This window comes from Lactuca saligna, chromosome 9, assembly GCF_052625555.1.
Source record: "Lactuca saligna cultivar CGN05327 chromosome 9, ASM5262555v1, whole genome shotgun sequence".
In the NCBI taxonomy this organism is placed as follows: Eukaryota; Viridiplantae; Streptophyta; class Magnoliopsida; order Asterales; family Asteraceae; genus Lactuca; species Lactuca saligna.
In genome coordinates, this window is record NC_136425.1 from 167,224,539 (window position 1) to 167,237,525 (window position 12,987).

Sequence of the window (12,987 nt, forward strand, 5' to 3'; positions counted from 1 at the left end):
TTAAAGTCCTTAGGCTTAAGGGGTGAGTTAGGGCACTTTTGTCCCTTGGAAAAGGGGTTTACGGCCCAAGAAACCCTTGGCCGTAAACTCCAAAAGTCTTGTGATCTTGGATGATTTTGGACATGTAACAATGTTATAAAGCATATAACAAGTATTAAAACACATCTAGGGAAGTAGACTCACAATCTGGGATGAAAACCCGAAGATCCGTGAGAGAGAAATGGGCTTTTCTCTAAATGGAATTCAACTAATGAACCAATTTGGTTCAGAATTCTATTTATAGTCCTGAGATTTTTGGCAGAAAATATTTCTAATCTCGGAATGGATTCTAATGATTCTAGGGTAATGGAATTTACAGTGTTGCACAAAATCCTAGTGCAACCACTCTCCTAATACCCCTTTTTGGTGTAAAACCCTAAAACTGCCAAACTTATATTCTAAGTCTGAATTTTCATTGTAACTGCTCTACTTCTTTTGGATTGAAATGGTTTGATTAGAATGGGAAATTTCAGGTTGTCACAACAAGTAAACATTTTCACTAAGGGTTTATTATACAAACGAAACACACTTTTAGGAAACTATAATATGTATAGTTTTACGAGAATACTACGAACTTTTACATACATGGAAATACTTTTTCAAGGAGCTACTTTCATATACAATAACGAACGAACGTTTTCACACGTAAATCTATTTTATACTAAGTTTTGTGAGACATTAACTTCACGTACGTTCGAGTACACATTTCAAGTCCTGTAGTATATACCAGAATCCCTTGGAGGGGGAGCATGGTGTTTGTGTATAGATCTATACGGGCTTGACAACCCGCGCCCTGACTGTTAGCTACAGTCCACCATTTGGGGTGACAAACGTCAGAACATTCCAACGCCCGAAGAACGTTGTGTATAGGCATTTCTAGTCAATTGCATGGTTATAAAACTCACATAGAGTATTAAAAACACAATGATTTACGGGGTTTTTCAAACGTATTGGAAATTTTATACGTACATACTTTTACTAGAAACAAATATTGGTCTTGAAAGAAGGCTACATTTATACTAGTAGAAAATATAGGATTTTCTAGGAACAAACAAACAAGAACAAAAACATTTCATTTTATACAAACTTTGTCATTAAATACTTATGAAACTCACCAGCTTAAATGCTGATATACTCTTTCAAAACTACTTGTATGTCCCAGGGATTCAGTAATTACAGGTAACAAACAGGTTTTAGAGAAGGGAAGTTGCGGCGCCAGTTTAATTTCATATTTTGACATTATATTGTAATTGGTTTTAAACATGTACTCTTTTAAACAATGTAAACTTTCAATTATATATATGATGGTTGTATTGCTTTCTTTACTATGTATTCATTTGTTACGTTACAACATGAAGTCATCAGCCCCCGAACGTTTCCGCCGTTCCGGTTTGGGGGTGTGACAGATTGGTATCAGAGCAATGTTTATAGTGAACTAAGTATATCGAACCTCATAGGATATACAAACTATAAATGCTTAGGGACTCAAAATCTCTGACAAAAGTTTTCGTACCTAAAATCCTTATTTCATATAAATATATTATTTTAGGTTATGAAAATCCAAAATACATGCATACAACAACACATTTTCATGATGAGAACTATACAAAAGTATTAAGACAAGTTGGACACTACGATTAGTTCTCGAGATATGTAATCAAATTTGGGATGAATATAGCCTGATCAACTATGTTTATCCGAAATTAGACTAACGTATATCGAGGAATGATCGTAGTGAGCAACAAGTCAAAACTTAACAAAATAGACACTAGTATCTAACGTACAATTTAAATACTATAGGAGTATTTGGTGCATACAATAGATTATTTAGTATTACATGTCTCAAGTTTTATTCGGATCTTATAACCCTATTCTCATATAGTCAAATGGTTGGATTTCACCTGCATGGGGACCCATACTACCCAAACCAAGGCAACAGAGGATGGATAGAGGAGGATCCGGAAGATGATGAAGAACCTATCGAGTTGGATGGAGGGGACAACTCCGGTATAGACTTGGAACCAGAGATAATCAACCCTCCAGCCATTAGGAGGAACTTCCAAGGACCGACTGCCGTTTGGGGAAGTCACCTCGTCCACTGGAGCCAACAACAAGGGATACGCTCTCCTTACGGTATGTGTCGAGACTTCTACGACATCAGGGACGGAGGTTCAGCCGACCGAGCACTTCCGGCGATGGTAGGTAAACTTGCCAACCAGTCCTACCAATCGGGGGTTCAAGCAAACTGAATCCGAGAAGTCAACGTGGAAGTACAAGTCCACACGGCCGATATCCGCCGTCTGGATATGTTGCAGAATGACATCCACCTCCGCGCCGAAGCATTCCAAGCACAAACGAATGCAGCCCTTGCAGAGTTGAGGGAACAACAAGTCACCTTCGATAGGCGTCTTATGGAGTCGAAGCAATCGGATGCGGAGTCGAGCTCCAAGCGCAACACACGTCGCAAGTAGCACTTGCGAAAACCTCAAATTTTGTTATAAGATAGGACTTCGGCTAAAAGTTTTTACTTCCTTTAAATTCTTGTAATCGGAGACCCTTTTAAGGGTCAAATTTCCGTGATCGTTGTATCATCTATCATATTAATATAATTCGCACGCTATTATTACTACGTTGAGTATTGCGTTCAATCTCTAAAATATTATGGAAAAACCATACGCTTGTTCATATATTCGGATTTACGAATAACCTTCACTCTTCTATCTGTGAGACTCATACTATCATCTGTTGTTGAACTATAGCAATTTAGTTCATGAGACACATTCATTATTCATTTATTCTTATCCATATCGTCATCTTTTAAACATATAGTTAAGGATGCCGCCACGCAGGAATTCCAGGCGTAACCCTAACAACGAAACACCGACACCACCACCTCCACCTCCTCAATTTGATGCTGTCATGTTCCAGGCAGCAGTTACTACAGCTATGGCAACTGCCATGTCACAGATCAATACCCCTGTTACTACTGGTTCAGGAATTGGCATACATCCTTCCAACCATGGCGATAGTCATGGGCAACCCCGGGAGTGCACCTATAAAGACTTTACGAATGCTAAACCCCGGATGTTTAATGGAACGGCTGGTGTGATGGTTTTAAGGCAGTGGATTGAAAGAACAGAATCAGTATTTGAAATCTGCTCCTGCCCCGAGAACAGCAAAGTCAAGTTTGCAACTTACACATTTACTGATAGGGCTTTAACTTGGTGGAATGGCCACGTTAAGGTACTTACCCTGATAGTGGCAAACTCGATAAGCTGGGAAAGCTTGAAAATCATGTTGATGCGAGAGTATTGTCCACGAGGAGAGATTCAAAAACTCGAGCACGAACTCTGGACTCTAGGAATGATTGGTACCGACATAGCAACTTATACCAACAGATTCTGCGAGCTGAAAATCCTTTGCCCAGATATGATTGCTCCCAAGAGCAAGAAAATAGACCGATACATTTGGGGACTGTCTCCCCAAATTCAGTCAAGCATGTTAGCTTCAAAACCTGACACTTTGAAAGTGCCAAAGAGCTGGCACAATCGCTTATTGATCACGGAAATCATCAAAACTCAACAACTTTTGCACCAGAACCACACAAGGGAAACAACAATAACAACAACAACAAGAGAGGGTGGAATAAAGGGAAGGGTGGGTCTTCCTAAGAATCCTCAACGAAACAACAACTAGTTACCGTGAACGCTTCGACGGTGCCTACTACCGTTCCTACAAATCTCTACCCAACAAAGCCTTATGTGGGCAACCTCCCAAAGTGCACCAAGTGCAATTACCACCACCACGGACCGTGTCGGGAAATGCAGTGCTCCAACTACAACAGAAAGGGGCACACTGTCCGTTTCTGCAAGGCCCCCGCAAAACCGATCACTCAAGTTCCCGGTGCTAGTGTGGGCCAAGCATGCTACGGTTGTGGCGAGGTGGGTCACTACAAAAGAAACTTCCCAAAGGCAGCAAATACTGACGGAGTGGGATGAGTATTAGCTATTGGTCACGAGGAAGCTGTAGCTGATCCTACAGTAGTTGCTGGTACGTTTCTTCTTGATAATTCATATGCATGCAACCTATTCGATAGCGGAGCAGAGAGAAGCTTTGTGAGCCAAAACTTTATTCACTTACTTAAACGTAAACCTAGCATGTTAGAAGAATCATTCACTGTAGAAATGGCAAATGGGAAAACGGAAAACACTAATTGCATATACATGGGTTGTACATTAACTTTAGACGATCACTCTTTCCCAATCAACCTTATGTCAGTCCAAATAAAAAGCTTCGACGTTATAGTTGGTATGGATTGGTTAAGTCCGCTTTGCGCCGACATCATGTGCTTTGAAAAAGTTGTTCGTCTAAATCTCCCTAACCATGAAACATTAGTGATCTACGGCGACAAATCAAGTACAAACCTTCGCATCATTTCGTGCATCCAAGCTCAAAAGTGTTTGCGGAAGGATTATCAGGCATTTCTTGCACACATCGTCGATACGAGTCGGGAGGTAAAGGATATAAATAGCATCCCAAAGGTACAGGATTTCCCTGATATCTTCCCAGAAGAACTACCGGGATTACCACCACAATGCCAAGTCGAGTTCAGAATCGACTTAATTCCAGGGGCTACCCCTGTAGCAAAATCGCCTTATCGTCTGGCACCAGCAGAGATGCAAGAACTTTCCAGTCAGCTTAACGAATTTCACCAAAAAGGATTCATTAGACCAAGTTTCTCACCTTGGGGAGCACCGGTATTGTTTGTAAAGAAGAAAGACGGATCATTTCGGATGTGCATCGACTACCGAGAGCTGAACAAACTCACTGTCAAGAATCGTTACCCTCTACCCCGCATTGACGACCTATTTGATCAACTTCAAGGAGCGAGCTACTTCTCGAAGATAGACTTACGATCCGGATATCACCAATTACGAGTGCTAGAGGAAGACGTTCCCAAGACAGCCTTCCGAACCCGTTATGGACACTACGAATTTGTGGTGATGCCGTTCGGATTAACCAACGCGCTAGCAGTATTCATGGACCTAATGAATAGAGTGTGTCGTCCTTACTTGGATCAATTCATCATCGTATTCATCGATGATATACTTATCTACTCATGAAGTAAGGAAGACCATAGTCAACACGTACGTAGGGTCTTAGAAACACTACGATCAGAGAAACTCTATGCGAAGTTCTCTAAATATGAATTTTGGATTCGAAGAGTCGAAGTTTTGGGCCACGTTGTTAGCGAAAAAGGGATACACGTGGACCCCTCCGAAATTAAGGCCATTAAGAACTGGTCGGCACCAAAGACACCTACAGAGATTCGTCAATTTCTAGGCCTAGCTGGCTACTATCGCAGATTCATAAAGAACTTCTCTAGCATCGCGAAACCTCTTACTACATTAACCCAGAAAGGCGTGGTCTTTGGCTGGGAAGCAAAACAAGAGAAGGCATTCCAAACTCTGAAACAAGCCTTATGCATCGCACCAATACTATCCATCCCCGAAGGGATAGAAGATTTGGTAGTGTATTGCGATGCATCGAATCAAGGGCTTGGTTGTGTTCTTATGCAACGAGGGAAGGTTATTGCTTATGCATCCCGTCAGCTTAAGACACACGAACTATACGACACACGATCTCGAGTTAGGAGTAGTGGTATTTGCTTTAAAGATATGGAGACACTACCTGTACGGAACAAAGAGTACTATTTACACCGACCACAAGAGCCTTCAACACATTTTCGATCAGAAGGAGCTTAACATGCGACAACGACGATGGGTCGAGTTACTCAATGATTACGAATGTGAGATTCGTTATCATCCTGGCAAGGCCAATGTAGTAGCTGACGCCCTCAGTCGAAAAGAATACACTGGTCGGAGAGTCAAATCTCTGAATATGACCATCCATTCCCACTTATCCACACAAATTAAAGAGGCTCAACTAGAAGCTTTACAACCCGAGCATGTGACAGGTGAATCCCTGAGAGGAATGGAAAAGAATCTAGAAATCAAGGGTGGCGGAGCCTATTATCTCATGGACCATATCTGGACACCAAGACATTGTGGTTTCAGGGATGTGGTCATGACTGAAGCGCACAACACGAGGTATTCCATTCACCCAGGTTCAGATAAAATGTATTTGGATCTTAAGAAACTGTACTGGTGGCCTAACATGAAAGCAGAGATTGCTACCTTTGTAAGTAAATGTCTTACTTGCGCTAAGGTTAAGGTCGAGTACCAGAAACCTTCAGGATTACTACAACAACCAGAGATACCGAATGGAAATGGGAACGAATCACTATGGATTTCATAACCAAGTTGCCCAAGACAACGCGTGGACTTGATACCATATGGGTCATCGTCGACAAATTGACCAAATCCGCGCATTTTCTACCAATCAAGGAGACTGACAAGATGGAAAGGCTTACAGGAACTTACATAAGGGAAATAGTATGATTACATGGGGTTCCGATGTCCATTATCTCTGATAGAGATAGTAGATTTACATCAAGGTTCTAGCAGTCACTACAAAGTTCCCTAGGGACTAGATTAGACATGAGTACAGCCTACCATCCACAAACAGACGGGCAAAGTGAGAGAACGATACAAACTTTGGAAGATATCCATTTACCTCTTTTCGAATTTTCATACAACAATAGTTATCATACGAGCATAAAGGCTGCTCCATTTGAAGCCCTCTATGGCCACAAGTGCAGATCCCCTCTGTGTTGGACCGAAGTTGGCGACACACAACTAGCTAAAGGACAAGATACTGAAAACACTCTCACCGGTCCGGAAATCATACGAGAAACAACAGAGAAGATCATTCAAATTCGTGAACGGTTGAAAGGCTTAATACGCTTTGGAAAGCGTGGAAAGCTAAATCCAAGGTACATAGGGCCTTTCGAGATTCTCACCAGAATCGACCCTGTAGCTTACAAACTTAATCTACCACGTGAACTTAGTAACATACACCCAACCTTCCACGTATCGAATTTGAAAAAGTGTTTGTCCGATGAGACTCTTGTTATCCCACTCGACGAGATCGATATCAACGAGAGCCTCAACTTCGTGGAAGAACCGGTAGAATTCATGGACCGAGAGGTCAAACAAACAAAACAAAGTCGCATACCCATCGTGAAAGTCCGCTGGAACGCCAAGCGAGGACCTGAATTCACATGGGAACGCGAAGATCATATGAAACAAAAGTACCCGCATCTTTTTCTCTGATTCAATTGTATATTTCTTGCTTTAAATTTCGGGATGAAATTCCCTCTAACGGGGGGATGATGTGACAACCCAATATTTCAACTACATGTAAACGACCTAAAAAGTCAAGTATTGTAACCACGTTAGTTGTAATAAAATTAACTTCAAAAATAAAATATCCAAAAATCACTAATTGAATTACCTATTATGTTAGATGTCATTAAATCGTGATCGTACGTAAAAAGAACGCCCAAATCCGACTTCGTATAAGAAAGTTAGGAATTTTTCAAGTTCGGCTTAATGGCAGACGGCTAAAAACTCGAATCAGAGATCGAGTGACTTTTGGCCGGAATGACCTAAACGAGAATCGAAGGTCTCAACAATGGTATTTCAGCGGTAAAAAGTTTGGCAAAAACCGACGTCAGATAAAGAAGTTATGAATTTCTAAAGAAATTTTCTTACCGCAACCTTGTAAAAATAAATAATAAAAATAATTTCTGAATTTGCCGACGGGATCTAAACGAAAGTTGTAGAGTATGGTCTCACCTTCGCGTGGATATAAAGAACGTCGAAAACGGAGTTCGTATGAAGAAGATATGAATTTTTGAAGTTTATTAAATAATTAAAATATAAATTTAATTAAAAACCCTTGGTATTATCCGAAGGGGTGTCACAAGATAGGGCCGAGTTACGCCCAGCGTAACCCCCGTACGCCCAGCGTACGTGAGGCCTTGGCCTCGATTCGTCCACATCGCCCCTATGCGAGACTTCCCGTCCCGTCCCATCTGAAGCCGAGGCAGTCGAGGACTCGGTCATGCATGACGCACGAGTACGCCCCGCGTACCGAGGCCTCTCAGCCCATATAAAAGGGTTGCGAGGGTTCCGGGGAAACTTGCTCATTTTCTCTCGTTTTTCTTGCGTTTTGCCTAGTTTTCCGTGCAATAATTATCCTGAAGCCCCGATTCCCATGCTCAAGCCCCGAAGGAAGTTTCACGCTCCCGAGAATCCCGAGAGAATCCGCTTTTTCAAACTGAAGTTCTGCTCGGTTTCCGACACACCTTCTTCAATCTATCAAGTGAGTTCATACCCCTATAATTCACACTTTTAAAATGTTTTATGAGTACTTTTACATGCTTTTAAGGGGGGAATACAAGTAAAACACTCGATTATTATCGTGTGTTATATAAACTTTCACTATACGCGGTTTATCAAAAGAATCATATGTGACTGAAAACTATTATAGGGAAACTTTCATATGCAAATTATACCACAACAACATTTTATCTTTTGAAATGAGAAACGATTTATGTAGTTATATAAATCAAATACTTTGCTCATGCTACATTTCTATGTGTCGGTTTGGCACTACAAAAACTACACTTTTCATAACAAGTGAGCATTTTCACTAAGGGTTTATTATACAAACGAAACACACTTTTAGGAAACTATAATATGTATAGTTTTACGAGAATACTACGAACTTTTACATACATGGAAATACTATTTCAAGGAGCTACTTTCATATACAATAACGAACGAACGTTTTCACACGTAAATCTGTTTTATACTAAGTTTTGTGAGACATTAACTTCACGTACGTTCGAGTACACATTTCAAGTCCTGTAGTATATACCAGAATCCCTTGGAGGGGGAGCATGGTGTTTGTGTATATATCTATACGGGCTTGACAACCCGCGCCCTGACTGTTAGCTACAGTCCACCATTTGGGGTGACAAATGTCAGAACATTCCAACGCCCGAAGAACGTTGTGTATAGGCATTTCTAGTCAATAGCATGGTTATAAAACTCACATAGAGTATTAAAAACACAATGATTTACGGGGCTTTTCAAACGTATTGGAAATTTTATACGTACATACTTTTACTAGAAACAAACATTGGTCTTGAAAGAAGGCTACATTTATACTAGTAGAAAATATAGGATTTTCTAGGAACAAACAAACAAGAACAAAAACATTTCATTTTATACAAACTTTGTCATTAAATACTTATGAAACTCACCAGCTTAAATGCTGATCTACTCTTTCAAAACTACTTGTATGTCCCAGGGATTTAGTAATTACAGGTAACAAACAGGTTTTGGAGAAGGGAAGCCGCGGCGCCAGTTTAATTTCATATTTTGACATCATATTGTAATTGGTTTTGAACATGTACTCTTTTAAACAATGTAAACTTTCAATTATATATATGATGGTTGTATTGTTTTCTTTACTATGTATTCATTTGTTACGTTACCACATGAAGTCATCCGCCCCGGAATGTTTCCGTCGTTCCGATTTGGAGGCGTGACAGCGTAAAATTCATAACTTCTATATACGGACTCCGTTTTCGTTTGTGTTTTTACCGCTGAGTTCCTATTAATGAGATCTTCAACTTTCATTTAGGTCACGTAGGCCAAAAACCGCTCGAACTAAAATTCGAGTTTCAGGTCGTGCACTACTATGCCAAATGTTAGAAAATTCGTAACTTCCTCATACGAAGTCAGATTTGGGTGTTCTTTTTATGGACGCTCTCAATTTAACATATTCTACGACTTTTGTTTATATTACTAAGGCTAAAAAGTCCTCCATCGTAAATTCACTAATTACGTCTCCCGGTGTCCTACCGGTTTTGCCGTAAAACTTCGACGAACCATAACTTCTTCATTCTAACTCGGATTTCAACGTTCTTTATACGTACGAAAGCCTTGAGACATATTCTAAAACTTGGTTAAGATTACTTATTCTAAATAGTCTTTTGTCAAAAATTCGTTTTCGACCCCTATTATCTCTAAATTGACTAGTCAGGATCTACAGACATTACACAAACCTAGATGAATATCACAAAGACAAGCATCTAACATACGACTCCTTATTAGTGGGTTGGCATTGGTGCCTTAGACCCACTTCTACTGGAAGGTAACTCACCTCGTAAGGCTGACTGCTGAAAAGCTGATCGACAGATGTCTGACTGCTGCACCGGTGATCCTCCGGCTATAAATCCATAAAAAACTGAATCAGAAACTAATAACTACTCTTAGGGTAAAATGACTATTTTACCCTTGACCAAGTCAAAGTCAAAGTCAACTTCCAGTTGACCCGGCTCGCCGAGTTGGGCCGCCAACTCGTCGAGTCCCTATCTTTTCATCCGGTCTTCTTTACGCCTCAACTCGTCAAGTTTGGCAATGACTCGACGAGTTCTCCTTCTAAAATAACTCCGAATGAACCATCATCCGACTCACCGAGTTGTATGAACAACTTGTCGAGTTCATCTCCCTCATATGAACACGTTCGGTCTATGACTCGCCGAGTTGTATGAACAACTCGTCGAGTCTATCTTCGAAGATTGGTAGATTGCCTTGGACTCACCGAGTTTGTTCATACACTCGTCGAGTCTCATGGTTCTCAGGGCCCTTTTCCCGTCTAAACGTCTACGCGACTCCCCTCCCTAACAACTGGTCCGTTCGCAGAATGGATTCGGTGGTCATTACGCCTCGACTCGCCAAGTCCTAAGAACAACTCGGCGAGTTCATCCTTGACCAATACCATACAGTCGATTTAAATGGATCTTAACACATCAAAATCATAGATCTGGACTCCTAATGTCCATTTTATACGTAAATTTCCAAACTTGGTGCACATACATGGGGTTTTTGGCTCAAAAATCCATAAAAGGTGCTCTACAATGTACATGGGGCTCTCATGGCTATAAAGTTGGCACCTTTATGCCATGAGACCCCTCTAATGACTCAGAACTGCAGGTAGAACTCCATGAATCACCTTACAAGCCCGAAAATGGATTAGAAGGCCCTAAATGCACCCAAAATCTAAGCCTTAAAGATGAACAACCAAAAGAAAGACCAAAACAGGGGGCATTTACCTTGATTGAGTTGAAAATGGAATAAGATCTCTGGATCTTCAAGCCCCAACTCGAATTCCCAAGCTTCCTCTTTCCTTCCAAGCTTCATAACCACCCAAAAGCACCAAAAATGGCCTTAGATCACTCAAAGCGGCTAGGGTTTCGATACGAGATGTTCTGGGAGCATAAGGGACAATGGAGGCTGCAATAAGATGTTTAAATAGGGTGCAAACCCTCGGATTTAGGGTTTCCCTCAAACAGCACCTACTCATTGAGTCAGTTTCCTGACTCGTCGAGTAGGTCACTTAAAATGCCTGCGGATCGCGACCCTACTCGACGAGTTGGGCCACCAACTCGTCGAGTCACCAAAGAAAATACAAAAATGCTTAGATTAAATGTGTATCGGGAATCAGGTGTTACACAAAAACATAAAGTGTATGATCGCAAACAAATATAACAAAAATCCACATGGTCTTGAAGTCCACATGCTTAATGATTCCTTGAGAATACAAGTTACTTTGAAAATGTTAACATATATAATGTTGGTGAGTTTATAAGCATGTTTGAATGAAAAGTTTTGTATTGCTTTGTAAACACCAGAAAATCCGATATTTTCTGTAAAATGATTTGAAAGTCCTTTGTCCAACCTTGTATTAATGCATGTGTGTTTCGGTTTGAAAACGTATAAAGTAAGTATTCCAGAAATTCCTATGTTTTCTGTTGTAAGTAGAAGGTTTTGTGTATTTGTATGTTTTCCCAGAAAATCCGATATTTTCGGACTTTAAAAATGTTGTGGTCTTAAAACCCTAAGATGGAGTATTAGTGTATGTATGTTTTTGTATTATCAAAATGGTATATGTATTCCGTAAATTTATAAGGGAGTTATTCTCTATGTGAGTCGTTATAACCATACTTGATAATGACTGGTTTGCCTCTCTTGACATTTTCCAGGCGCCGACTTTTTTAAGGTAAGGTTTGTCACCCTAGATTGACGTAGTCTAACTGTAGCGAACAACTCAGGTGTGGGGGGTTAACCCCGTATAGACACAAACTCTCGCTCTACCTCCAAGAGACTCTGGTTATAACTACAGGCTTACGGTTGTACACTAGATAGGTACAGATGAATGAAATGTCTCACAAGAGCCTTAACTGAATTTACGCGTATATTGTATTACACTATGTAACGCAATGAATAATGTTTCCGTGTATGTTTTAAGTTTATTAGGCACAACAAGCATGTAAATGGGTCACAAAGGCCCAATAAACATGTAATGTGTGTTTCAGGCCCATTAAGCATGTAAATGGACAACAAATGCCCAATGAACATGTCAATGACATATTTGTTTCATTTGTTATTACATTGACCATTTAAACTTATTTGATTACCAAGATAACATAAAAGACCCACTTTTTGTAAAAATGATATTTTTGGTCCATAAAACCAAAAATTTACAATTAAGGCACATTTTTAGCAAAAATGACGCTTTAAGTCCCTTAAGACCAAAAGTTTACATTTTAGGGCTTGTTTCAAAATAAAATGACATTTTTAGCCCACTTTTGTTAGACTTATCATTTTCGGCCCAATTTTATGAAAGTTGATATTTTCAACCCAAATGCATAAAAATTAACCTTTTTGGCCCAAGTTTAATAAAATTTTTATTTTCAGCCCATTTAACTGAAAATTTACATTTTTGGCTTCAATTTGTTTAAAATAAAATTTTAACCCACAAAAGTCCAAAAAGTTACACATTTGGCCCATGAGCCGTGAAGGCCCAATTTTAGGCCCACTTTGTGAAAATTAACACTTTTGTCCCTTTTAAAACCATGTATATCATAAAGACCCATCTTTATTTAAAAATGATTTTTTTGGTCCTCTT